Source organism: Rousettus aegyptiacus, unplaced genomic scaffold (genome assembly GCF_014176215.1).
Source record: "Rousettus aegyptiacus isolate mRouAeg1 unplaced genomic scaffold, mRouAeg1.p scaffold_m13_p_10, whole genome shotgun sequence".
Lineage (NCBI taxonomy): Eukaryota > Metazoa > Chordata > Mammalia > Chiroptera > Pteropodidae > Rousettus > Rousettus aegyptiacus.
Genome location: NW_023416285.1, coordinates 40,028,557 through 40,052,049, shown reverse-complemented (window position 1 = coordinate 40,052,049; position 23,493 = coordinate 40,028,557). Strand labels below are relative to the sequence as shown.

At 35.0% G+C, this 23,493-nt stretch overlaps 1 protein-coding gene across 7 annotated transcripts in view; it reads left to right on the top strand.

Moving 5' to 3' along the window:
* Nucleotides 1-23,493, top strand: part of HERC3 (HECT and RLD domain containing E3 ubiquitin protein ligase 3) — a 98,358-nt gene that overhangs the window by 16,333 nt on the left and 58,532 nt on the right. The gene's annotated exons all lie outside the window — the stretch shown is intronic.

Genomic DNA, 23,493 nt, shown 5'->3' with positions numbered 1-23,493 from the left:
TTGGTACAAAGCCTACCCTTTGGGACTTTGGAGTTTATAGGCTAGGTGGGAATGTAAAATGTGTTTCTGTTAGAGTGCAACTCACCATGTGCTGGGCAAGTGATGACGGTCCTAAGTGTATCAAAATAAGAGTCATAGTGAAGAGCTGGGTCCAAGTCAGGCCACCAACACTGCCGTATCCTGATTTCTAACAAATTTCGTCTTTTACACCCACACACATATAAACTTCAGCTTTGTCCTTGTTTGTGAGCTTGGGAGCAAACTCCAGCAGTTCGGCGAAGGGGCAGCTTTGGTGCTTTGGTCAGTGCTCCAGGGACGGTCCATATTTTAGTAAGTTCACCCTTTAATTCTGAATTTTTGTGTTATAGTAACAATTTCGAAGTTTGGCGATTTTGGTGATCTCTTGTCTAGCTTGGTGATTTGTGATCTTGATAGATCTAAGATAGGTGAAGTTTTATGTAAAATTTTATCAGTTTCTAAATTTTATTAGTCCGAATGGGATCTGTCTAGTCAGCTGATATTTTACAGTTCAAGAGCTACTGTAATCTTTGTTTTCCTGAGTAATTACTCTTTGATAGATGAAATGTTGAAATCTTTGGTAACTTCAACAGATATTCTGTTTCATATTCTTACAGACTTTGAATCATTTTTCTCACTCATTATTAAGTCATGTATTGTAATTTCTATTATAATTAAATGATTTATAGCAGTTGAAATCGTCATTGTGAATGATTTTAACTTAGAGTATAGCTAATTGTGGAGTCAGTAAAATGAATAGGAACATGGACTCTGGAGCCAGACTTCTTGGGTTGGAATCCTAGCTCTGCCATTCCACTGGCTATGTGACTGGGGAAATCGCTTAACCTCTTTGTGTTTCAGTTTTTTTCTTAGTTGTAAAACGCAAATAATAATATCTACCTATTTTAGGGTTGTGAGGACTTAATAAGTTGCACATCAGGTGTTTGGAATAATGCCTGGCCAAAAGTAAGCCTTGGTTTGTGCTGGCTGTTAGTAGTAGTAATAATTTGTGCCACTATCTTCTATTATGATTTTTGATCCTGTTATTCCAGCATATAACAAATAAGTTTATTACAAATACATAAACATTGTATTTATAGTATTTATATATGTATAAATAATTATGCTGATCATTTTTATGATCCTTAACACTATAGGATCCTATTAATGGCATATACAGGCAGACTTTTTTGTATTGAGCTTTGCTGTATTGCACTTCACAGGTGTTATTTATTTTTTTACAAATTGAAGCCAAGACCTTCCACCAGCAAAAGGATGAGTTGCTTTATTGTGAGACTCACCTTATTGTGATGGTCTGGAACTGAGCTGGCAATATCTCTGAAGTATGCCTGTACATTCAAGGGAGGGAGAGGAAATAAGCTAGGGTTGTTAAGAGACTTCACATATTATGCTCATTTTTATCGTTTGAGTTTTAAAGGATTGTTTTCAGTTTTTTGGAATCTTTACCTTATTTGTCCCAAGAAAGTAACTTTATTGGGCACTCTGGAAAAAATTAATATCCCCATATGGACATGCATACATATATCTTACCTCTATGCCATGGTTAACATTGCCTCTAGCATTCTGGCCCAAAATTGTAAAGACAGAGAAAGCAAATTAGTCCACTGTTGACATTATAGCACATGAAGGGCTACCTTTGTGGTGCTCCTGGAGAACTTGAAGTGGTTTGGCAATAGCCAGGTGATTTGATCTTGCCATAGTTTCAGAAAATACAGTGCAATCCACTGATGCTGAGCCCAGCTGAATTCTCTGGGCAGTTATATTCGCCTTCTAGTTAGCTTTGATGGGGGCAAATCTTTGGGCAGGGATGAAAATGATATGAAACAAGACAAGTAGTTTTTCTTTACTTTCTACATTCTTAAATTGCCTAAGAAGAGATAACTCTGGAGTCTGAACCTATCTTGATCTCTTTGATTTCTGCTCCACCCCCCACCCCCACCCATGGGCCTGTATCAGTCAAGGATGCTTTAGCTGCAAGTAACAATACTAAGCTAAAAATGGAATGAAAAATTAGTAAAACTTATCTCACATAAAAGCCCCATCCAAATTTTTAGGATCAGTTAAATCAGGGGAACAATGACACCATCAGGCACCTAGGGGCTCCCCATATTTCTGTCCTGCCGTCTTTAGTTGACTTTCTCTGCACTTGTCTCCTCATGGTCACCAGGTAATTGCCATGGCTGCAGGCATCACATCCTCACACAGCTGGATTAAAAAGCAGACAGGAAGGGGAGTTTCTTCTTGTGTCACCTTTTACAATGGGGTCGTTCCTAGGAACCCCCCAGCATACATCCCCTTTTGTCTCATTGACCACATCTGAGGTATATGCCTACCCTAGGGCAATCACTGGCGTGCCAGATTCAGTGAAAAAAGAACCATCTGATTGGCACAGACAAGGCTCATCTAAGCTTGAGGAGGGGCCCAGCAACCCTGAGGCTTCCAGTGCAAGGGAGACCTGGGTGATGGCTGATGGGTAAGCAATGCGTAGTGTCTTCCATAAGGCCGATTTGTGTGCAAACTTGGATCTTTGACACCTTAAAGTGGAAACATGGAGTCTTATTTTGTTCCATATTATGATCTGTATTTCTTTTTATGAATTCAACACCTTCACATCTGCTTTTAGAACAAGATTAGTGGCTATCATTCTGAGGCAGTGACCTTATAGTGTTTATTATACGTGGTGTGAAATTGTGTATTTCTTAAGAGCTGGTATCTTATTCATCTTTGTGTCTTAGTGCTAAGCACAATGTAGTAGGCACATAGTGGAGAAATGTGTTAAATATAATGTCTCAGGTTTTATTTTGTTACTTTGCTATGTTCTCTGTGGGCTTTGGGAGATGGCTTGGGTTTGGTAAACAAAAATCAGTGATCCGTGTTAAAAGAATTGCTGAATTTTATGGTTAAAAGTATCTTGAATGGTAAAGATTTCCATTTATCAGTCTTCACAGAATTAAAAGCAGATTTAGTGTCACACAGGCAAACTTCTCCAGAGGGAGCTGTAGTAGACTCACTAACTTCAGCCTAGTAAATTATCATTAGTTTTATCCATTTTTAGAAAGACCACAAAGGTCATGAGATTAGCTTGAGAATACCATCTTTATTTAACAAGTATCTCCTGGTCCATGAATCAGCCATTTATAATTAGTGGTCCTCCCCTTATTTAATTATTAAGCTAATGAAAATCATGAAACAAAGCACTCTACTGTACCCTTTATGATACCTTCCATCCCTTTTTGCAATGCCTTTTCCCAGTAGTAAGCACATTTCCAGATGAGTGTGAATATTATTTGTTAATATGATTGATACAGATACTTTCCAGTGACAGACTTAATATATATATATTTTTTCAGAATGTGTGGGTATGAGTTTGTGTGTAAGGTACTGGTGGATAGATAGGAATGAAATTTTGTAGTGATGCAGAGATTTATTCCTCCTTCCAGTTCTCTAGCCCAACGATATAGTTGTAAGATTTTCTGGGCCCCATTTAAAGCCTGTTTATATTCCCCAACTGCTTTACCAACAAGGTAAAGCCACTATGCTGTGGTTTTTTTTTTTTTTTTGGATGCCAGAATCAGCCTGTTTATTTTCTCCCTCATGATATTTTTCTCCTTTGGTGCTCTGTCACCTACTAAAATGGAAACATTTGCAGTGGACTCAAAGACTCTCAAAAGGAATATGATTTACCTCATTAAAATTTGAATGTGTCTGAGAATTTTCCATGAGATCCAATCACAGTAGCATCTCATCAGCCTGTTCACTTTTTCTGAGTTGTTTATACTGCTAGGAAGAGAGTTATAAGGCTCAATCTCCCCCCCACCCCTCAAAGTGATTAATGAGAGCTTACAAGAGTCCTTAACAATTTTAAAAACCTGTCTTCCGCTTCAGATTTGTGGTCTGTCAGCATACATTATAATGTGGAAGGAATCTTTTACTTATTGATTTGGAATTAGCCTAGTGCTGGTCATTGTTAAATAGACAGCAAGTTCTACATTCTGCCTCTACAGTACTCAGGCTGTTTGGGCACCAAGTCAAAATAGTGAGCCCAGGAAGGTGGAGACCATTATGCCCTTAGGTGGCAAGTCTCCTGGTTTTCTTCAAGGAGATGGAGGCAGCTGACGGGCCACACTTGGTCTTTTCTAGGCCCAATGGGAAACAAGAATGTTGGGAATAAGGAGAGAAAGGAAAGATAGGAAAAATGGAGATAGCCATTATGTTTAGCTCACCAGGAGGCACATGTTAAGTATGCTTTAACCTTTGTTTGAAGGAAAGAAGGTTGAAATAATGAGTGTTTTTATTTACTGTGAAGTAGCATGTGATAGGGACACCTCAAATCAATGAGTCATGAATAAGAATTTGAAAGTTTTTTGTGATGCTTTTATGAGTGTTAGCCCATGCTTTACTTGAATTTCTGTTCCTCGTTCTTTACTGAAGTAGCTTTGGAAGCAGAGAAGCTTTAGTGAATGCCTTTAGTGTTTTCAATATTAGAGACATTAGTGGTGAACAAGATATAGTCATTCTGGCTATTTCATGCTCTCCCATTGGTCGCTGGGGGTATAATTCAGCTTGGCTAGATTCCTGTCTCCTTTCTTCTTTACTATTCTAATTTGTCATAAAGCATCTGCTACCCTCTCATATGAAGGGAGACTCATCTTTAGGTTTTGTAAAGGGTTTTAAATAGCTGCTTTTTTAAAAAAAAATTTATAAACTGATAAAATGTAATTAAGAGTGCAAGGGGGTGGGCCAGTGCCCAGAGAGCAATGAGAGAGAATTCTCTCTCCCCCTTCTCTGTTTTTCTGTCTCTCTTACTCATTCACATGTGAGCATGTACATGTGTGCAAGTACACACACACAAGCACACATGAATATTACCAGACATAGGTCGAATGGGGGGAAGGTGCCAGTACATTTTACCCAGGTTTGGGCAGGGCCACTGGACATACAGATTTTCTTTTCCTTATTTTATGAGCTCAAGACGAAACCAAACTCTTATTCCATCTTCTTACCACCATCCGTTGTTTATTCACTTTGTGAATTACCATATAACTGCCTTGATTTAGATATTTGGGGTCAGAAGACCACTATTTCAAATTTGTTCACAGTTTAAATGAACTGTTCATCTTGGCAGTGTTCCAGCCAAACAGAACTGTCTGGAGAACTTCTTAGGACTGACCAATGAGTGTCCAGCCAGTGAAGCTTCAGGCTTTAGTGCATGTGGAGGGCGCCAAAGACCTCAAGATAAATGAATCCTTTTCTGTTTAAGTGCCTACTCTCTGTCCCCTGCTTTACCCTGACCACGATGGCAAGGCCAGAGCCACAAGTCAAGAAGAAGCAGAGCTTAGGTCTTCTTTTACTTTTACTGTTGTTCTCCTTCCCGTGATGCATTCTTGAATCTGAATTTTGCATGTTACTGCATATTTATATAAAGTACTAGGGAACTTTGACTTTTCTTAGGCTTTTATGCAGAATTTATTTCTGGTCAATATTGCATGGGCTGCCCAGGCGAACCAGGAGTATGATGATGGAGTATTTCAGTTAATATAATATGGGGTTAATATAATTGACTGTTTCCCTTCCGCTAGACCTAGACACTAGCTCACTCCTTGTTCAAAGGTAGTTTTCAAATGTATGAAAGACATAAATGTGAAAAGTAAAACTATAAAAATAACATGAAAACTAGATGAATATATTTAGAACTTTGGGGTTCTAAAGTGAGTCAGGTGGCCCAGAAACTTTTATAAAGGATGTGATTAGCAGATTTGTATGAAAACAAATTTTCTATGATATAAGGCATTCATAAACAAGTGAAGAGATGAGTCATAAACTGGGAGAAATAATTGCCATGAATTACCAGATAAAGATTTCATATCTCTAATATACCAGAGTGTTTTCAAGTTGATAAGAAAAAGATAAGCAACCCTGGTATAAAATGGACATTTTACAGAGGAGTGCTTGCAAATGGAAAGTGAATATATGCAGATATATTCAGAGAAACGAAAATTAAAATTAGATACCATTTTTTCATTCATTTGGCATAAAATTTCAGAGTAATAGCCATTGCTCATTGGTGCTGGAAAATGGGCACGTCATATGCTGATTGAAGAAGTGCGAGTTGCTATGGTTTTTTCGTAAATCAACTGGCTATATTTAGTAAAATTTAAAATTGTCATACATTTTGAATCAGGAGTTCTATTTTTAGGAAACTTCCTTACACAAATAAAAATGTTAATATATATAACATAAGGAAATATTTCTAAGAGTGCTTATTGCAGCCCTTTTTTTAATGGCAAAATAATAGAAGCAGCTTACTCATCCTCTAGGAAATAGGTTGAATAAAGATAGTCATAAGTTAAAGTTTTTTAAGTACCAACTTTATACTGTCGACTCAAGTTACTTACAACCTCAACTTCACCGAATTCCAAACGTGTAGTTCACTTAAAGTCTCCACTTAAATATATAATTGACATCTTAAATTGAACACAGCCAAAGGTAAACTATTTTTTTTCTCCCTTAAACCTGTTCCCCACCGTATTTTTGCTATTTTTGTAAATGACAGTTCCAGTCTTCAAGTCAAAACTTTGAAGTCATGCCTGAACCTCTCCACCCCTTTACTAACTTATGTATTTCCTGTAGTCCCTTCCCTAGCACCTTCTTATTTCCCTTTCCTGCTTTGTTTTTCTTCATAGTTTAGCCCTATCCGATATACTTTTGTCTGTCTGTCTGTCTCTTTCATTTGTTTAGTTCTCTGGGGATTGGGGCTTTGTTTTATATCCTCAACACCAAGAATAGTTTCTGGCACCTATAAGTGTAGCATTCAGTAATTATCTTTTGAATAAATGAATGATTATATTGTGAAAAGAAACCAAAAAAGTTACTAAATAAGTATAGATATTTTTTGTACACATAAAATCAAGCTAAATTCTAAGACAGAAAGGCAAATAGCATATGATCTCACTTATATGTGGAATCTGAAACAAACCCCAAAACCCAAGCTCATAGATACAGAGGACAGATTGGTGGTTGCCAGAGGCAGAGGTGGTAGATGGGTGAAATGCGGGCAGGGAAGGGAGCCAAACGATATAAATTCCAGTTATGTAATAAGTCATGGTGATGTACAGCATAACCACTATAGTTAGTAATACTGTATTGTATATTTAAAAGTTGCTTAGAGAGTAGATCTTAAAATTTCTTATTACAAGAGAAAAAAATTTTGTAACTACATATGGTGACCTATGTTAATTAGATGTATTGTGATTATATCACAATACAGTTGACTTGAACAATATGGCAGTTAGGGGCACTGACCCCTGTTGCTGTTGAAATCTGTGTATAACTGACTCCCCCAAAATGTATCAATTACATTTACATAACATAAACATTTACATAAACAGTTAATTAACACAATTTTGTATATGTATTATATACTATATTTTTTACAATAAAGTAAGCGAGAGGGAAGAACATGTTAAGAAAATCACAAGGAGGAGAAAATACATTTACAGTATTTATTGAAAAAATCCACATATAAGTGAGCCTGCATAGATCAAACCAGTGTTATTCAAAGGTCAACTATATGTACAAATATTGACTCATTGTATCATACACCTGAAACTAATGTTGTCTGTCCACTGTACAACAAAAAAAAGAGTTAATTACGGCTCCCTGAAAGAAGAGCCAAAACTTTATTTAAAAATTTTTGATTTTTTTTTCTTTCCTGTGGCTGTTATGAGACATTCACTTTTAGACAGGCTCACATAGCTTAAGCTGTCAGGCAGTTGCTTGACAGCCTGTGTTGATCTGCCTGTCTACAGGTGTGAAGCTACTGAGAAAGGAAGGTCACCCCTAGAAATATGGCCTGTATTGCAGCAGATTTGCCTGATTTACGCTCAGTGAAGTATTTATGAAAGCAGTTGGAAATATATTGTTGGTACTAGGGACCCAAATGTATTAATAATCGACATCCTATAGTGTGTTAGTTTTCTTACCCAAATATGTGTGGAGTTTCATTTGTAATCCTAAAACTATAAGTATTCTAGAACGAAGAGCTATGTGATTACATCTGTGGTAGGTAATTCTACTTGTATTGTTAAGAAAGCCTGCTTACTCAAGTTTGTACCCATCTTCTTACCTGAGACATCTTTGTTTATTAATAGCTTTACTGAGACATGCACAAACCATACAATTTACCCACTTAAGGTATACCATCTAATGATTTTTAGTACATTCACAATTATACAGCCATCACCACAGTCAATTTTAGAACATTTTCATCACCCCCAAAAGAAACCCCATATACATTAGTAGTCAACTCCTACCCGTGTCCTTCAACCCCTAGCCCTAAGCAACCACTATTCTACTTTTTGTCTCTATAGATTCTCCCATTCTGGACATTTTATGTAAATGGAATAATACATAAAGTCTTTTGTGACTAGCTTCTTTTCCCTTAGCATAGTGTTTTCAGATAGCATCTATTTTATATTAGTACTCATTTCTTTTTATTGCTAAATAATATTCCACTGTATATGTAATATGTGTGTATCACATTTTGTTTATACTTTCAGTTGTGCACAAGTGTTTGTGTGGATATGTTTTTATTTCTCTTAGGAATATACCTAGAACTGAAATTGTCGAGTCATAGAGAAAATGTTTTGAGGAACTGTTTTCCAAGGTGGTTGCACTATTTTACATTCTCACTAGCAGAGTATGAGAGCCTGAGATTTTTTTTTTTTTTTTAACGAAGATATGTTTATAATAGTATGCACCTCATATAGGTATTGTGGGGATTAAATGAGACAAAACATATAAAGCAGTTAAAACAGTTCCTGGCACATAGGAAGCAGTCAGTAAGCGTAGGCTATTTTATTATTATGGATGTAGTGAGTGCTCCAAGTTCAGGATCAATGCAGTATTTTGTGTGTCTGTGGTAAAATACATATAATGTAAAATTTGCCATCCTGACCATTTTTACGCGTATAGTTCAGTGGTATTAAATACTGTATATTCATAAAATTTTGCTACTCTCACTACCATTTAGCTTCAAAACTCTTTTTATCTTGTAAAACTGAAACAATTACCGCCACCACCCCGCCCCCCAACCTCTGGCAACCACTAATTTGCTTTCTATCTCTATGATTCTGACTACCTCATAAAGTGGAATCATACAATACTTGTTTTTTTGTGATTGTTTTATTTCATTTAGCATAACGTTCTCAATTATGCTAAATGAAATAAGACAATCAAAAAAGTTTTGTCTATGTTGTATCATGTATCAGAAGTTTCTTTTTAAGGCCGAATAATATTCCATTCTGTGATATACTGCATTTTGTTCATTCATCCGTCAATCAACACTTGGGTCACTTCCATGTTTTAGCTGTTGTACATAATACTTCTGAGAACACTGGTCTCCAAACATCTTTTTGAGACTCTGCTCTCCATTATTTTGGGTATATACCCAGCAGTAGAATGGCTGGATCATATGATAATTTTATTTTAAATTTTCTTAAGGACCCACCATACTAGTATGCTTTCCACAGGGGCTGTGCCATTTTACATTCTCACCAACAGTGCACAAGTGTTTAGATTTCCCCACATCCTCACCAACACATTATTTTCTGTTTGTTTTTCATAGTAGCTCTCCTAATGAAGTGATATTTTATAGTTTTGATTTGCATTTCCCTAATGATTAGTGATGTTGAGAATCTTGTCATATGCTTATTGGCCATTTATATATCTTCTTTGGAGAATGCTTCTTCAAGTCCTTTGCCCATTTTTGAAATGGGTTGTTTGGATTTTTTTGTTGTTGTTGAGTTTTAGGAGTTTTCTGTATATTTCTGTATAAGGGAAAAATTTATTCCCTTACCAGACATGTGAGTTGCAGATATTTTCTCCCATTTGTGGATTTCAGTTTTACTCCATTTATATTGCCTTTTGATGACCAAATTTTAAAATCTTCATGATGTCCAGTTTGTCTGTTTGTTTTTATTTTGTAGCCTGTGCCTTTGGTGCCAAGAAATCATTGCTAAGTCCAGTCATGAAGCTTTTAATGTAGTGTTTCTTAGCATCAGAATCATCTGGGAAATTTTTTTTCTCATGAGATTTATACTTATTTATTCAACAAATATTTAATTTAATAAACAAACTGGTGCATATCAAACCAAAACAAAAGACCCCATACAATATCATGAGACAGGTTAAATATTTATGGTGATTATAGATTTGAAAATATGCAGTTTCCCTTTCCAAGATCAGTGCATTTAGACTGTTTAATACAATAAATTATCATCTTTGAATATCCAAACCAAAAAATGACATTTTAAAAAGGAAAACGATAATTTACAAGTAAAAGTGACTCTTCCCCTCATTGCAAAAACAGATTTTTTCTAAAATGTCAAGTAGAAAGGGTAAGTATATAGGAAAAGCACTTCACACCTTCAGTAAACAGATTTGGAAAAAATCTTTAATTATATATAAAATTAATATGACTTCGTGCAGATTTTAAAAAATACTTTACCTTTTTGTCTTATATATTTATATATTTTAAATATATATTCAAAAAATTATAATGCTTTCAAGATATATAACATATAAAATAATATCATTTTTATCAGTAATTTCTCTTAAAGGAAGGGGAAAAACTTATGGAATAACCCTCCAGAAAAGCCAACTAAATTGCGAAGTGAAGAATAATCACAGTGATCTCAAAGTAGAAATGTGTGACTTTAAAATAGCAAGCTGCCTAATTAATCCATACAGTGGGGAAAGCAGGATGAGGCAGGGAATAACAGCTGGGACTAAACAGACTAAACTGCTGGGAGGATAATCTACCTTGTCTTCAGCTTCTCCTTTGACAGCTCATGAAGTCAAATGAAAGACTACTCATTTCACCTGGGAAACTTTTAAAACTATAGATACATGGTCTCCCTCCTTAAATTTTCTCCTTCAAGGTCTGGGATGGACCCATGTGTATATGTTTAGAGAAAATTTCCTTCAAGAATTCTGATGCTCATTTTCTTTTGTGAATCACTGCGTCAAAAACTCCATTCTGGGCGTTGAATCCCTAGGCCCTCTTAGACTGGTATGGTTACTCATTCTTTGTCCTCTCATAATGTACTGTACATAATTTTGTCATTGGATTTACCTCATAGCATAATCTGTCTGTTTTAGACTGAGTCTGTTTGAGTGAGTGAATGAATGAATGATGAATAGCTAGCTCTTTATCACTCAGGGCACATCTTGGACTTTACTTCTTCCGGGATACCTTTCCTAATTCTTCCCTCCCTGAATTAGATACCTCTCATGTGGGCTGCCATTAGCAGCCTGCACATGTTTCTTACATCATACTGTGCTATAACATCAATTCATATGCCTTGCATACCTCTTTAGTCAGACTTGAGTATAGAATGACATTTTAGTTATCTTTTCATCCCTAATATTTATAAAGAATCTTATATATAATAAACTCATACTTTTTTAGTGAGTACTTTATTTGAAAATCTACTTCATTGAAATATAATTGACATAAAATAGGATCCACTAATTTCAAGTGTACAACTTAATGAGTTTTGACAGTTGTGTGAATCAGGTAGCCACCACAGTCATGATAGAGAACATGTCCTTCACCCGTAAAACTTCTCTTGTGGTCATTTGTAGTCAATTTCATCTTCACGCCAACTGTTTTTTCTTTATATCTGCTTTTTGTTGCTATGGTTTTGACTTTTTTAGAATTTTATATAAATGGAAGTATAATCATGTAGTCTTTTGCTTCTTCTTAGAATAATGTTTTTGAGATGCTGATTACTGTAGCTTTATAGTAAATTTTGAAAGTATGTGGTCCAGATAGTATAATTCCTCTTTTTCAGAATTATTTTGATTATTTTTTCTTGGTCCTTGACTTTTGCATATAAATTTGAGAACTGACTTTTTAGTGTTTAACAAAAAGCCTGCTTGGATTTTTATTAGGATTGCATGGAATCTACTGATCAGTGTGGGGAGACCTGACATCTTATTGACAATTTTGAATTTTTTGATTTATGAACCTGGTATGGGCCTGCATTTGGAAGAGTCTTTACTTTTAGCTATATTTTGTACTTCTCAGGGTACAGGTCTTGCACATATTTTGCTTGTAAATATTTCATATTGGTATTACACCTGGTATTTTAAAACAAAATTTCCAATTTTTTGGTAGTATATAGAAATATGGTTAATTTTGTGTCCATTGATCTTGAATCACCTTTCTAAATTCTCTCAATAGTTCTACATAAATGTTTGTAAGTTATCAATTTTATTTCTTTCTGCCCAATTGGTACACTTCTATTTCATTTTTTTGCCTTTTTTTCACTGAATGAACTCTGGTACAAAGATAAATAGAAGTGGTAAAAGTAGAAATCCTTACCTTGTTTCTGATCTTAGAGAGAAAACATTTATTTTTCACCATTAAGTGTGATGTTAACAGTTTTTCTTGAATATCCTTTATCAAGTTAAGAAAGCTCCCTGATATTTTTGATTTTTCACATACTGGTATTTACTAATTTCTAAAAAATTTTGAGTACTGAATTGTTAAATGCTTTCTGAGCTTATGGACGTGATTGTATGGCTTTTCAGCCTTATTCTGTTAAGGTGGTGAATTACATCGATTGTTTTTGAATATTAAACCAACCTTGCACTCCTGAAATAAATCCTACTTAGTAATTTTTATATATCACTGCTTTTGATTTTTAAAAGTTTGAAAAGGATTAGTGCATCTGTGTTCATGTGGATTATTGGTTTTCTCTTAGTGTAATGTCTTTGGTTTTGTTATGTGGGTAATGCTGGCCTCTTAAAATGAGTTGGGAAATGTTACTTCTGTTTTCTGGAAGAGTTTGTAATATATACAGGTATATTATAGGTTATTATTTCTAACTTAAATGGTTGATAGAATCCCCAATGAAGCTGTCTGAGCCTAGTTTTCCTTGTGGGAACATTACAAATTCAATTTTAAAAAAAGATGTAGCACTAAGGGTATCTGTTTTATCTTAGGTGAGTTTTCATAGCTTGTTTTGTTCAAGGACTTTGTCCATGTTACCAAAGTTGTCAAATTTATTGGCATAAAATTGTTCATAATAGTCCCTTATTCTTTTCATGACTGTAAGAACTATTTTTCTGATATAGGTAACTTGTGTCTTCTCTCTTTGTTTCTTGATTAGACTGGATACAGTTTAATCAATTTTATTAATATTTGCAAAGAAAGTTTGAGTTTCACTGTTTTTCTTTTTTCTTTTTAGTTTTCTTTTCTATTTCATTGATTTGTGCTCATTATTTCCTTCTATTTACTTTGTGCTTAATTTACTATGTATTTTCTGATTTCTTAATGTGAAATTTTAAATAATTAATTTTCTACTTTTCTTCTATTCTAATAAACACTTAATGCTAAAAATTTCCTTTGAAGCATCACTTTAGCTATCGTCCAAAAATTTTAATTGAATATTTTTATTTTTATTCAGTTCAAAATCCTATCTCATGATTTCTTTTTTTTTTTTGACCCTTGAGTTTAGAAGTTTAATATTTAAGTATATTGGGATTTAACTGATATTTTTCAGTTAAATGATTTCTAGTTTAATACTCTGTGGTCAAAGTACATATTTTGTATGATTTCAGACCTCTTAAATTTATTAAGATTTCTTTTATGGCCCAGAATATGGTCTTTCTTGGTGAATGCCCTGTGTGTAATTGAAAAGAATGTGTATTTTGCTGTTGATGAGTGTTTTATAAATTTCAGTTAAGTCAACTGGTTGGTAGCGTTGTTCAGGTCTTCTGTATATTTTATATAAGTGTATATATGTATTGTAAATATAGCTTACTGATTTTGTGTTTACTTGTTCTATCAATTACTAAGAGAATAGCATTGAAATCTTTGATTTGCTTATTTCTTTTTTTGATCCTATAAATTTTGCTATATGTATTTTGACTCTCTATTAGGCATATACACATTTAAGATTGTTAGGTTTTCTTGATGAATCATTCCTTTTGACATCACAAAGTGTCATTCTTTATCCCTGATAATATTCATTGGTTTGAAATCTGCCTTGCCTTATATGAATATAGCAACTTCTGCTTTCTTTGATCAGCGTTAGCCCCTCTGGAAGCATCTCATCTTGCATTATAATTGTGCAGTGATATCGTTTATGAGGTAGCATAAAGCTATAGTCTAAAATAGTAAACAATCTGAAGTCTTAGAAATGGTCTTCTGTTATTAAATCACATTGAATGAAAAGTATTTGAGTTGTTGAAAAGAAATGTAAATTGGAGAGGGAACTGGTAATAAGTCCTTTTAATGAAATTTCCACATTACAAAAGTAATACATATATATTACTCACAATTTAAATACCCACAAGCAAAAAGGAACAAATAAAAATACTCTTTAATTTTACCAACCTAAACAAAAAACATTGTTATTCTTTGTAACCTTCTTTTCCACTTAATATTTCATGAATATTTTTCTATGATGATCATGTTTATACTGATCTATATTACCCTTTTTAATGATGGAATATTTCTATTATTTTTCTGTTAATGCAGTGTACAATATTTCTTTTGGGTACATGTTTAGAAATTCAACTGATCAAAGACCATGCAAAATTATAAAGCTACCAGAATATTTGTCAAAATGCCTGCCTTAAAGTTTGTACAGTTGGTGCTATACTAACATTAGGTATCTACTATTTACTTTTATGAGGTATAGAATGGATTTGTATAATAACTTCAACTATTTTCTGTTCCTTCATTATTTTCTAAAAGCTAATTTATCACTGTCTTTTGATTTAATCAAAGACAATTTTTACATTTACAACAGTTTAAATGGTAAGTCATAAATAGGGACTTTTAAACACAGCCTCTTTAAAAAGAAGCAAAGTGGCAGGTATTTTGTTGTGACTGCAAAGTTAAAACATGTCAGCTTCTTGGTGTGTATTTTCTTACTTGATATAGAGGACTTTTCTCTTTTGGGTCAGTCCATGGATTTTGGCTGCCTTCTAAGGAGGCCAAAGTTAAAATATTTGAGCTCTAAGGAGGTATACTAGGGCTAGTGGGTTAAGTATAGTATGTGGTAAAAATTGGGAGGGGTAGGTTTTTATTCTGGATGAGAATAAATGTTTGTGAGATAATAGAAACATATATATTGGTTTTTGCACTCAGTTTCTGACAGAGCTTCTAAAACCTCTTAATTTCCTAAGTAGTAAGAGCAATAGGGGTTATCTTTTGTTCTAATATTTGTTTTTTGACCCTATCCATGACACAGGGCTCCTAAGACTTAGTAAATTCATAAGTGATGAGTACTAGGAGCATCTTTTGTTTAATGAGGTGAATGGGTGGGCTCCTGGATAGGGGCTCATCAGCAGAAACAACAGCAATAACCAGGCTATGGATCAGTACCATCTTCTATTTTCCAAAAAGGAGAAGGTGCTGTAAGTGAAGGTAATAACTGAGCATACCTACGGTAAGGAAGCCTCATATAGTAAAGGAGACATATAGGAAGGAGGATTGGAATTGAGTTTTCTTAAAAATGTTCTATTTATAATAATCGATCCAGCACAGATTAATTTATTTTCTAAATGGACCGGTCTTGGTTCTGTCACTTCTGATTCATGTATCTCTTGAAAATGTTTTAGTTTCTCCATTCCCCTGTATAAAGACAGTGATGCTTTGAAATTTCCATGAACAGCTCCAGTAATTTCGAAATAACTAGTTTGTTTTCGTCTCCTTTAGTATGGATTATAGCATTGTAATTTGTCTGTGACTTCCTTGGCAGTCATTTGCAACATCTTAAAGCCCGACGTTTGCATTTTTATATTAACGATTATGTATATTTAATAGGTGTTTCCTAGCGTTTCTTTAATGTAATTTACATTCCGGTCCTTAGGCACCCAGGAAGGCACTCTGATGCTGTCATTGTACGGAAAAGGAAAGCTGGGTGAGGGATAGAGCATCTGTGGTAACACGTGAGCTGAACTCTGAAGGACTGTTAGTGTTTTGTGCCTGAGGATTAAGATTTCATTCTTCTCGGAGGGGTCTTGAATTATGAACTGGAAGATTTAGGCCTTTAACTCTGCAAAGTTATATATACCACTGTATCCCCACTACAAAGGTCTCTTCTGCTTTTAAGATTTCTTCTAATAAAGCCTTCAGGTACTTTTCTAATTTACAATCTTTCTCTATTAAAATCCTTTTAAGGTGTCAGTTATGCCATGGTTGGCAATTCTGAGTTCCCGAAAATAACTGAGTCACTGCAGCTGATTTGTTTCTGACTGATGGAGTGCCAGTGGCTCAGAAATGTAGTTTCTTCCCTCCCATTGTCTGTGACAGGCCTCCATATGTTCCAGTTCACTTAGTGTATTTGGCTTATTGCGTCTAAAAGCATACATGGTAAATTTGGATTTATGGTTTTAAAAAGAAAGTATTCTCAGAAACATTTTTCATAGTGCGCGTGTGTTTTCGGGTTTTGTATGTGAACATTAAAGCCTACAGTTTAAATTACCTGTCCCTGCACTGAGAATACTATTCTGAACTCTATGGTAACTAATCTTTCTCTCTGATTTTTTAGTTGAAAAGATTTGATTTAATGATTGTTTAAACTTGGGCAGTCATACATAAGATTAAGTAAGTGTTTGATATGCTAGGATAGCATAAATGAAGTATCAGCTGCTCAGAGACTCTCTACCTCCTGGAATACAGCCTTTTACTGTATAGGAAGGTTAAACACATTTTTAATTGGAGCATTCATGGGAGATATGTGCCTTTGGTGTTTATTTTATTTTATTTCTTAAACATTCATTCATTCATTCATTCATTCATTTTACCAAGTAGAACAGAGAAAGTTTGAGGGTTTTTTCTAAAAAAACTGATTTTTTTTAAACACATAATAGGAAGAAAAGAATGTTATTTTAAAAATTTAGCTCTGAATTTATAGCAGGATAGGGTAAGCACATTTCATCTTATCTCTTTTACTGAATGCAACTATAAAACCCAGGCAGAGTACTTTTGAGGACTCTGATAAAGGAATTAATGGCAGGTAGTTTGAGAAAGACCAGAATTCAAAGTACTACTGAACCAGCATTGAGATTACCATTTTCTCCTTTTAGTACTTCTGCCATTCAGCCCCAGAGGCAAGTACAGCTGTGGAAGAACAAGATGTTGGCTGGAGTGGGGGGCGGGGGTGGCGCGTGGGGTTGGGGAGAGATAGCCACAGAAAATCTTAAAATGTTGAGATCTCAAAGGAAGAGGAACTTGGGAAAGCAACTCTAAATAGTTATCTATGAACTCATCCCTGAGCTGTGTCTATGTGGATCTGATCCTACTTAGTATATAAATGACTTTGAGAACTGAACTAACAAATAGATCACCACCCAGGTTCCAAACTGGTCACTATGTGGTGCATACAGGGCACAAATCCAAATAGAAAAGGCTTTGAAAATTAAAACAAGATTGTTAACATTCACTAGAAGATTTCGATAAGACCTAGAGTCTTAAAATATTAAAAATGTTCATGATATAATCTAAAATTACTCAGCACTTGCAAACCCAGGAAAATCTCAACTAGCGTGGGAAGAGACAACAGATGCCAATGCTGGAGTGATATAGATGTGATTATCTGATGAAGACTTTAAAGCAGCAATTACACAAATGTTGAAACAAGCTGCCTCAAAGTCTCGTGAAACAAATGGGAAAATGAAATTCCTGGCAAAGCAATAGACGATCTAAAGAACCAGTGCAATAACCAAAATGAAAAACTCACTGGATGGCTTCAAGAACAGAATGGAGATGACAGAGGAAAGAATCAGTGAAGTTGAAGATAAGTCATTAGAAATTATACAGTCTAAGGAACAGACAAAAAAAAAAATTGAGAAAAAAATTAAACAGAATTTCAGGGATCTGTGGTATAAGAACAAAAGCTCTAACATTCATCCCAGCAGAAGAGGAGAAAAAATGTGCTGAAAATAAAGTGAATGAAAAATTTCCAAATTTGGCAAAAGATATAAACCTACAGATACAGGAAGTCTAGTAAACTCAAGCAGGATAAACTTAAAGAAAACCACATCCAGGCAGATCATAATCAGACTTCTGAAAACTAAAAAGAAAAAAGCAGCCGGAGAAAAACAACTATAGGGGAATGATTATGCAAATGACTGTGGATTTTGTACCAGAAACTATGGAGGCTGTAAGTGGCATAGCATTTTTAAAGAGCTACCAAAAAAAAAAAAGCAACCCAGAATTCTGTATGTTCTGTATGCAGCATACAATAGCCTTGATGAACGAAAGAAAAACAAAGGCATTCTCGAGTAAACGGAAAGTTAGAAAATTCATAGCCAGCAAATTTATTCTAAAAACAATAGCTAAAGGAAATTTTTTGGACAGAGGGAAGTGGCGCCAGAAGGAATATATTAGAACATCAGAAATGAAGGAATAATAATAGAAATAGATATCTGAATAAATAAAATACATTATTCTCTTCTTGAGTTCTTTAAAATATATTTGATGTTGGAAAGCAAAAATAACATTGCAATGGAGTTTTCAGTTTATGCAGATGTAATATTTAATATTATAATAATTTAGGGAGGGGTTAAAGGGACCCACATGATGGTAAGTTTTTTATATTTCAATTGGACTAATTAGACTCTGAAAAAGATATTTAGATTGTAATCTCTAGACCAATCACTTCAGTAACTATACAAAGAGATATAGTAAATGTAATAAATTAAACTAAAAGGCCAGAAAACGTTTAAAATGAAAAACAGAGGGAACAAACAAAACAAATAATAAAAACAAGTCAGAAATCCAAACATAAATAATTACATTAAATATAGTCTAAATAAAACAGAATACAGAGATTATCATATTAAATTAAAAAAAATAAGCCATCCGTATGTTGTGTAGAAGAAACTGACTTCAAAAATAATTTAGGCAGGTTAAAATACTGACTCCTGGGTATTTACTCCACAGAAGTGAAAACTTACTCTTGCACAATAACCTGTACATGAACCGTTATTGCCAAAACCTGGAAACTATGTGTGGTAAATCCCTAACACAATAGAATACTAATAAAAAAGAGTAAACCATTGATGCATGCAACAACTTGGATGAATCTTAGAGGCATTACATTGAGTGAAAGGTTAGATACTATATGATTCCATTTATATCACAGTATTGAAGATACAAAACTATAGTTATAGAAAAATCAGTGGTGGTTAGGAGTTAGGGATGAGGAAAGAAAGTGACTAAGGGATAGCACAAGTGACTTCTTTAGGGAGATTGAACTGTTCTATATCTTGATGGTGGCAACGATTACTTTTTGGAGAAAAATGGCCAGGGGAGAGCTGAGTGTAGCAGCAGGAGGCAAGATGTGAACTAGAGTGGGAGTTCCGTGGGAAGTGGAAATCAGGGTTAGGGTGAATGTGAGGATTTAGAATCTGCAGAATGGCTGGGCAAAGCACTGAATTTCCTATAGTATGGCTCTGCCTTTTTTCTATAGTGTAATATAGAATAGTGTAATTTTAGAGTAGACAGTTTGGGGAATTCATAAAGGAGACATCTAAGTGGTGAAAGTTTAATCCCTTTTGTCATACCAACTACTGACATTTAATTTGTTTTATTATAGTTTTATTAGTTAAAAATTTAGTACCACCATCTGATCTTGGAAACTAAACAGGGTTGGGCCTGGTTAGTACTTAGACGGGAGATCACCTAGGAAGACCAGGTGCTGTAGGTGTAAAAAAATAAAAATTAGTACCAAATATTGATAACTAATTTTATATATCCTGTATACTTTCCACCCAACTGCTTATATTGTTAACTACAAACTGTTGGACATATTTCTCATCTGAACAAACAATAAAGGGAAAGAATCAATTTCCCATTATCCATAACTAGACTATTCACCTCATACGTACTTTTACCAGTTTGCAATCTGCCTAGTCCATTTCCGTGAGGGAAGATGATATAGCCTAGTAGGTGTGATGGACTTTGAAGTCAGAAAGGTCTGGATCTAGTCCTAGCTCCATTACACATTAGCTGTGAACCCTGGCCAAATTACATACTTTTTCTGAGCCAGGGCTTGTTACAGAGCCCTTGCCTCACAGGGTTGTCTTAAGTGTACAGGATTAAGTACGTATCTGCGTCATCCATCTACCCTCGGGGCTCATATCACCCTTCTCTTTTACCACTCTTTGATGTTTAATACCCAGTTTACTATTAACTTGAAAATACTTACAAAAAAAAAAAAATTAATGTGGGCCCCAGACATATACAATTGAGAACCAAATGTTCTATTCCTTGAGAACAGGATCTGGATGGTTTAAAAAAAAAAAAAAAAAAAGTAGGAGGAGGGCTCAAAAGCAAAGTAGAAGTAATCATAATCCTAATAATGTAAGTCCAGTTTAACTGCTGACTTGCTGTAAGCGGCATTTCCCATTTGCCTCTCTTCTGCCCTATTACCTTGGCTAGTCAGAGTTGATAACATTGATAGACTTTTAATGTAACTTTGAGACGATCAGAGAGAAAATATACTTTTATCTTCAAAAAATGCCAAATATTTCTTCATTGTGTTTAATTATCTTAATACATGGCTTGAAGTTCTGTCATGATCTGCAAAATATAATGTCTTGGCAGAATGAATCAGAAAGTGAATGTGAAAATATGCACCACAGCCTGAACCTGCCCAACTGGGGCCAGGATGTTAAACAGTGAAAAGTATGGATGAAGCAGTCATTGGCACATTGGCCAGACCTAGGGAGTAGATTTTGGAAGAAAGATTATAATTTCATGGTGAAAGATGCCCAGTGCGAAACAGATGAGCTCTGTTTTCTGGCTAGAGGAAATAAGTTGAACTTGGTATAACCACTGATTTAATTTTCTGCAAATCTTTGCATTACTGAACAGTTCCTCTGCCTTTGGGGCTGCAAATTTCACTGTGATGGTGGCTCGATGTCTGTTTTGGTGGCTGATACATGATGGGACAGAAATCAGTTTTTCTAGGGCTTGACCAGACTGGGAGTAAATGGTACTTGGAATATCGACATGCCTTTTTGAGGCTGCTCAGCTGTGGGAAACAATATCAAGAGGGATGCAATTGACAGATTTTGAGGCAAGGAAATGAGTGGCAGCAGATCAGATAGTGTCACATTAGGCTGTGTGGTAACAAACCAGGCAGGAAAGGCTAATGATTGGCATCAGAGGTCTAGTATCCGGGGGCTGGGGAGCAGTCCTAAAGCATGGGTAAGTTATCAGGCCAGGTACTCAGGCCCAGGAGAGCATAAAAGCTACCTAAGTCCTGGAGTTGTGGTGCAAGGTGGAAATTGGTCAGAGGAATAGATTTAGAATCACCTGAGCCACTTCTTAGGAATTTCTTACATTTCTCCAAAGTAAAGACAGGGCTGTTCTTAATGTGTGGGGCAAGGCTGGGATGAGAGGTAGGCTTTAATACCAAAAAGTGGTTAAGGAAAGTGGGCAGTGGGAACAATAGGAGTTACACCATCTTTCAGGGGATGAGCATACTTTCATCTGCTAAATTTTAAAAAATGACTTTTGTTTACAAGTAATATGTCTATGTCTATGTCAGAAAGCAGATCCGGCCTCACCTGTCTTCACCCCTAGTCCCACTTGCAGAGGCTATTAGTTTGAACTCTTTTTGCTTGCTCTTTTGGTATTTACATTTATATTTCTAAATAACATGCTTATAATGCTATTTTTTAATTTATTTTTCTCAGTATTGAACATAATCTAGAGGTTTCCCACTAGGGAAAATTAGCATTTTCTTGTATTCTCCACCCTCTCTTTCCTCCTTCCCATCTCTAGATGCTTATCCTTTCCCAAATAGTCGATGTTTTAAATCAATTGACAATTAAAAATTTTAACTATATAAATTATATTTATTTGGCAGTTTTGACTTTATGTACCATGATTGTTTTTATTTCCTGTAAAACCTTTAGTGTTTCCTGGAGTTAATTAATTAATTAATTGGCATAGTTAACCTCTATAATGTCTGAAGGAATTATAAAACTTATATAAAATTTATCAGATTGTATTTTTTTTTTCACCTTGGAGACAGTCTTCCAGCTTTGTGTTATAAACCTGCTACCTAGCCGCCTTAGAAATATCCTTTATCTCTCTAATGTAAAATTCCTGTTGCCTGAATCTTCATTTTTTTTGGAGGCATGATGTTCTGCAAAGGGCAGCATGGGAGGTAAAATAGTTTGAAAGGTATTCTTTTTTCCCCTATCCTCACTTTCGATTCAGAGTTAGCTAAATACAGAACTTTCAGTTGGAAGTCTTTCTCCTTCAGAAATGTGAAGGCATTGCTCCACCGTTTTCTGGTTTTCAGAATTGCATCTGAGAAGTCTGATGCCATTCTGATCTCTGTGCTGCCGTATTGCAAACTCTTTTCCATTTCTAGAACTTTTAGAGTCTTTTTTGGTGTTCTGAAATTTCAAGATGAAGTACTATGAAGTAGGTATTTTAACAGTCATCATTATTCTGAGCCCTTGATAGGTTCTTTGAATGTGAAATATGGCCTTCAGTTGTGAGAAATCTTATTTTTCTTCTTCGAAATTTTCTCTCTTGTGTTTTTTCCATTCTCTTTCAGGAGATTGTATTTTTCATTGCTCTTGGACCACTCAGAATAATCCCCTCATTTCTTTCTTTTTTCCTCACTCTATTTTCCTCTTTGACTTTTTGTTCTATTTTTTAGAAAATTTCTTCAATTCTAATTTCCCATCCTGCTTTTGAAGGTTTTCCCATTAAGTTTATGCTGCCATATTTTCATTTTCCAAGATAATTTTGTTTTCTGAATGTTCGAATGTTCCTTATCTTCTTTTTCTCTAATAACTACTTTTTTTTCCTGCTCCCTGCATGATTTTTTCAGTGTTCATTCTTTTCTGTTTGTTTTTCATGTTAAAGATTTCCTCACATATATGATGATCCTTGGCCAGCTTCTTATACTTAAGAGTGAAGTACAAAAGCCCGAGTGAAGCTGTGTGTGGGCAAGTCTTGTTAACTAGTGGGAAGCTAGACATTTCATTGGGCGACCCACAAGTGTTAGTATCTGTGGGTCTTTTGGGCCGGTTCTTTCAAAGAAATCCTATCATCTCCTGGCTAGATATATATAAGACTGTGTTCTGAAACTGAAGGGAAAAGCTGTTTTTCTAGATTGAGAATAGAGGTCTATGAGGGGGGACTCTCATTGTTCCCAGGAAGAATTTCAACCGGTCCCACTGCTTTTAGCAATATGCCTCATTTTCACTTACATTTGGGCCTTTCTGGTTCAGCATGTCCAAATAGTAAACATTCAGGCATCTCCCTGGAGAGAAGCACCAGGCATATGAGAGACCATCTGGGATGTGCGTGCTACTACAGGCATGTGTGCTACCCAGAACAGCTGTGATCTAAATTGACAGCTTTTAGAAACATAAAATTTATAATCTCTATAAATATAC